Source organism: Schistocerca piceifrons, chromosome 1 (genome assembly GCF_021461385.2).
Source record: "Schistocerca piceifrons isolate TAMUIC-IGC-003096 chromosome 1, iqSchPice1.1, whole genome shotgun sequence".
Lineage (NCBI taxonomy): Eukaryota > Metazoa > Arthropoda > Insecta > Orthoptera > Acrididae > Schistocerca > Schistocerca piceifrons.
Genome location: NC_060138.1, coordinates 297,722,183 through 297,727,913, shown reverse-complemented (window position 1 = coordinate 297,727,913; position 5,731 = coordinate 297,722,183). Strand labels below are relative to the sequence as shown.

The 5,731-nt window shown below is 37.7% G+C and overlaps 1 pseudogene; it reads right to left on the bottom strand.

Annotated features, from left to right (window-relative positions):
- Nucleotides 1-3,365: 3,365 nt before the first annotated feature.
- Nucleotides 3,366-4,576, bottom strand: LOC124713393 (annotated as a pseudogene).
- Between the last annotated feature and the right edge of the window lie 1,155 nt (nt 4,577-5,731).

Below are 5,731 nucleotides of genomic sequence, written 5' to 3'. Positions count from 1 at the left end.
GAAAGGAAGAGCTCTCCTTCCGCAATGGTGGCTCTCTCTTCTTGTCTCCCTAAATGAAATAAACGGATGGAAAACATTAAGAACTGTTTTTAACACATGGTTGAAGGTGTTAGTCTTTATCATGAACAGCATGTTACAGCCCACTAATTGCTCCTATTCTCAGTCCTTTCCAGAAATATAAATTCTATTTTTCCAGCAACTATTTATCTTGTTCATAAAATACTCATTACTCTAACAAAAACCGTTGTTGTGTTCAGCAGACAACTAAAAATATAAACTTTGAACATGTAAAATATTTCTGCTGGGGTGTCTTGTTTAACTATCACACTGTATCGCTATGGGTGCTGTTAGTTAACAAGTTCTCAATACAACTGGTCCAACAGTTAATGATATAAAATTGTGTGTTATATCTAATTTTGCATTAGTGGTTGGTGCATATTCAATGTTCCACAGTAGTGGATAATGTTAACAAGAAGATACTGCCAAAGCTTTTTAATCAATGATATCTTTCAATGGAGAATGTCAATGAATAGTGCATCAAACAAAAGAAATGTTCACTTGCTGTGCTTAACCCAAATACAGAGTTATATTTAACACAGCCCAAGTGTTAATTTCTGTGACTTCACTAAATAATTATACCAGACAAACTTGCTAGCTTCAGTAGTCTCATAATCTAAACAGCGAACCTGAATTTTCTTCTCAAATATTCTCTTGTGTGCAGAGGCTGATGCTCATCAAAAAGGAGTTTCATAAATTTGTTTCTACATGACAATGTGGAGAACCAGATTATCTCTTTATAACATACTGTGTAGCTGCAGAAACACTTGAGTGTTCCAGCACCTCCCCTCTTAAATTCTATATACAGCATGGAATTATTCCTAGGCAAAAGCTATGTGTAAGGACCTAATCAGGTGGAAAGTGAAATTAATGTATTCAAATGACCTGAAGGAATCCTCCCAAAATCAACATATATAAGTAAAACTAGAGCTGTATCAATTACTCCTAAAACATAACTGCCATTAACTAGCAAAGACAGTGCAATAAAAATGTTGTACAACACAGTAGACCAGACAAAGTGAGATGTTCACAAACTACTGCCTTAAATATTCACATAACTGATATAATTTACTTCACACGTGTATTCCATTACTTTCGGAGTTAGAGCTAAATAATAGAAACTGAAAACTAAGTTAGCTATACCCTCCCTCCAAAGCCCCATAAATACATCTTGTTTGTAATACGTACTGGGACATTTCAGTTAAGTTACACTACTGGGAAACACTGTTCATCACCACCAATATTTACTGAAATACGGTACATAGAATGGCAAATCTACACAGTGTCCTGTTTAGGCCTATACTTTACGCCTGTTAATGTAGTGTTAGCTTTTAATTTGGTACATGATGAAGACAAAGTGAGTTACTCAACACTTCGATTACCGACGATACGTACGTATTATACAGAAACGTGAACCTGAAAACTAAGAATTTAATTCTTTGAGATAACATACCTTTTGCAAATGTTTTGGGTGCGTAGGGAAAACTGATGGTACAGCATTTTCTCGGAGCCTTATTGTTGAAAGGGAAGTTCGGTCTATGTCCTCTTCTCGGAAATGCTGAGAACATATAGTGCTCCATTTAGACGCACGCCAATTCTTCCTCCTCACGGCATTCTCCCATAGAGCTTTCCGACTTTCATTTTTAGGAAATCTAAAATCATACAGGAGAAAAACACGCTATAGTACAAGTACCGATGTAGCACACGTTCATTCACAATGAAGTTGTAAAATCACACTTAACCGGACAACTTACACATGAAATGTTATTCCCTTCGATTTCGTATCACAATCAGAACGATTCGTACATCCGAACACCACACAAGTCACCATAATAGCGCAAAATACTTCCAAAAGCGAGTGACAAGCCTATGCACACAAGCTTACAGCAGCAATGTTTTGGTCGGACTGAGATGGCTACCCTCGGCTTCACATAGCTTCGCAGCTGTGACGTCACGGCGTCTCCCTCTATTCTTACCTCCATGGAAACACAGAACGACACCAGCGCTACTTGTGGCCTGGCTGTGAACTTCAATACGAAAAAATATGGCGCGAAAATCTCTTATGTTTATTTCTAAATACGCGAATTAGATGACAATATTTTTCATTTAATCTTTGAATGTGGGCCGCATAGTGCAGTAATAAAGGTTTTTGAGATCTTGCAAAGTAATATATAAAAGAAATCTCAATCAAAAACAAACATTAACTACTTGTAGCTGCAGTTTACATTGTGAAAATTTTCGTAAATTACGACGTCACCTTTTGACTGTGAATTTTTTTTGTAAAACTCAATATTGCGATTTTGGCCGTGTGGCCATTATCATGTGGAAATAAACGAGCTTTAGCACATGTCAGACTAAAAAATCATATGACATTGCATGCATATATAAATGATTTTTACGTTTCCACAAATCCTAAAGCACATTATGTCCACTCGCATGATCGAAAGTGGAATAGTAGGTTACACAAATAAATAACTACAAAGCTAATGGATAACCAAGAGGTCATTTACAAAAAAAATCTGTGCTACAAACCAAGGATGTACTGTAAAGTCTACAAAATCCGATTTATTATTTTTTCTGTTGATTGTTATTTATGGATATTCACTCATCTGAAATTGAACTTCTGCACAGTTCAAATAAATTTATGAAACACACAAAATACTACTTTACATCAACTGAAAAACAAATTGGGAGCAGAGCAGGTAGACACTCCATGAATGTAGCCAAAATGTTTTTGCCAATGAAACATACAAAGAAAATGAACTGCAACACAACATTTTTTTTTTCTTTTTTCCCCAACTTGGCTGTTATTTTGGCAACACCCATCATGTTTAAATAATGAAAGAAGACGCTGATACAACATTTATTTTTAACATTTTTATTTATTTACTTCCTCTTTGACAACTTTGTTTGGTACACTACTGAAAATTAACACAAATTCCCCTTGACAGAACTTTATTCATTATACTTTTAGAATCCAATCATCACATCTAGAAAGTGTTAAGTTATGTGCCTGCTGAATTACCAGATTTTGTCATAACAAGTCAAAGGCATGCTTTTGATACAAGAACATTTGTGTATGTATAGGGAGCTTACCCTCATTGTACACATAATAAACAAAATACAAAGTCTTTTAACATGATTTGAACTTCTTTTTAAGTTGTTGCGTACACAATTTCCTCTTGTTTGTAAATTTCTTTTCTTTCACATACTTGTATATTATAAATTGAATACTTGTCTTCAGAAGTCTCTCTTCAATCTCATGTTTATTACAAATTGTTGTATGAGACAGAACAAATGTTTTTTTTTTAATTATCATGTAGTTTTGTTGTGTGACCATGACTATTTAGATACTCATATAGCTGATCATGTAGTGCCCTTAGGAAAATCATGACTCTTTCACTTGCACATTTCAAATGAGAATGCTCCTCACTATTCTCTTTAAATGAGGTAAACAAATGATTTTCAGTCACAACAGAGGAGTAGAGACTGGTATTACATGTTTCACAATCATCTGGTACATCTACGGCTTTTAGTACATAGCGTGCTACATAGGCTAAGGATTGTTGATCTTCTACAGACTCGATGATACCATCTGAGTAAGAATAAATTTGCTCAGGTGTATCAGTGTCTTTTATCTCACATTCACTTAAATGTTCACTCCTACCACTAGCTGCCAAAAAGTGACACAAACTGCTCAAGTGAGTGTAATCATCATTTTCACAGTTACTTACACTCATGGCTTTGAAAGGCAAAGTCATATGATTGACAACACAAGTCTTCAGAGCTTGTACAAACTGAAAACAAGTTGGGTTTGTATTAGCAATACCATGTTGTCTTATACAACAAAAGAAATTTTCTAAAGCATCTTGATTGAACACCATTAATTTTAAGTACTTAAAGCCAACCACTTTCAAGGTCTTCCACAAGAAAATAATAGACTGTAATGTAATGTGCCAACCTTTTATGAAGCTAAACATATTAGTCTTGTTTCTTCCCATTTTTAAATCTATTATTTGCCAGCTGCTTATTTCCCTCAACATGCTATACCACATTTCTCAATGTGGCGAATTTTCTGATAAAGCACACCTAAATTGTTTCCCATCTCTGAGATATTGCTCATTACTGTTGAGTGAATCAAAGAGATTATCTACCTTTTCCACAAACTCAGCTGTGTGTATAGCTTCAGATGGTAATGTGTGAGTAGAAACATATGTTTCAATTGCAGCTGCAACAGTATGGCTCATTTGTGCAGCAGCAACTTTTACTTTCATTTTGACATGGGAATCAGAAAAGTTAAAGTGTTGTGCTTTTAATTTGGATAGAGTTTTGAACTGTTTTTTTTATCCAAAAGGACACTGTACTGATGTACTCAAACTTTGCTGCTTTGTGAGGTTCAAATTGAATTTTATTATCTATCAAAGCATTTCAAGTGTTTTTGTGCAGATGTGGTACATCATAAATGGTAACAATTGGTTGATTATTGACGACAAAATGAAATATACTGGGCTTCAACAAATTTGCTTCACACAGTTGCAGAAGGGCCTTTTGGTTTGTTGCATTCTGGTCACATACAGTACAAACCACTTTGAACCCAATATTCTGTAGTTCACTTATGATGTGAACAATGTGTGATTTCAAATGCGTGTAGTGGAAAGTGGTTGCGGTAAAGTAATATGCTAGAACTTGTTTCCAAGTTCTGTGAATGCCTTTCAGCATAAAAATCAATGCTTGACTAGCATCTACAGGTGAACGTCCTAAATGACCCAAGTCCTGATACCCATAGATTAGCTGTTCGTGTGCTCCCTGCCGTCGTTGGATAAGCAGCTGCAGCAGCAAGTCGTATACTCCTAGCTCACTCATTTGCTACATAGTTTAATTCTTAATTTCTTTGCGTGTTTTTGGTACTTGCATTGTCTAATTCATAAATTGCGGGCGTATTATAGTATTTGAGAGTTGTAGCATCGCGTTTTAGTACCTGAATAGTGTAAAATCGCGTAGTCTCCTTCCGCCGCCGAGCAGTGTGTGAGCAGTGCGCAAGTAGCAGCATTACTGCATTTACTAGGCTATCTTGTATTTTAATAACCGTTTAAATTTTGTGTCGATTTGTTTGCGCTCTCTGTAGATTAGTTCAGACGTTCTTTGCACAACAGTTTTTAGCATGGATAGGGACTGCAACTGCTGTGTTCGGATGCAGGCTGAGTTGGCATCCCTTCGCTCCCAGCTTCAGGCAGTGTTGGCTTCGGTCTTACAGCTTGAGGCTGTTGCCAATGGGCACCACTGTGGGGTTCCGGATGGGGGTTTGTCGGGGACGGCCAGCTCTTCCCATGCATCCGCCGATCGGACTACGACTGTGGTTGCCCGGGATACTGCCCGCATTGAGGCTGATCCCTCACCTGTGGTAGAGTGGGAGGTCGTCTCAAGGTGTGGCAAGGGGCGAAAGACACTCCGGAGGGCTGAACGGAAGGCCTCTCCAGTTTGTCTGACGAACCTGTTTCAGGCTCTGTCTCAGGCTGATACTGATCTTCGGCCTGACATGGCTGCTTGTCCTGTTCCAGAGGTTGCCCCTCAGTCTGCAAGATCCGGGCGGTCACAGAGGGTGGGCTTACTGGTAGTTGGGAGCTCCAACGTCAGGCGTGTAATGGGGCCCCTTAGGGATATGGCAGCAAGAGAG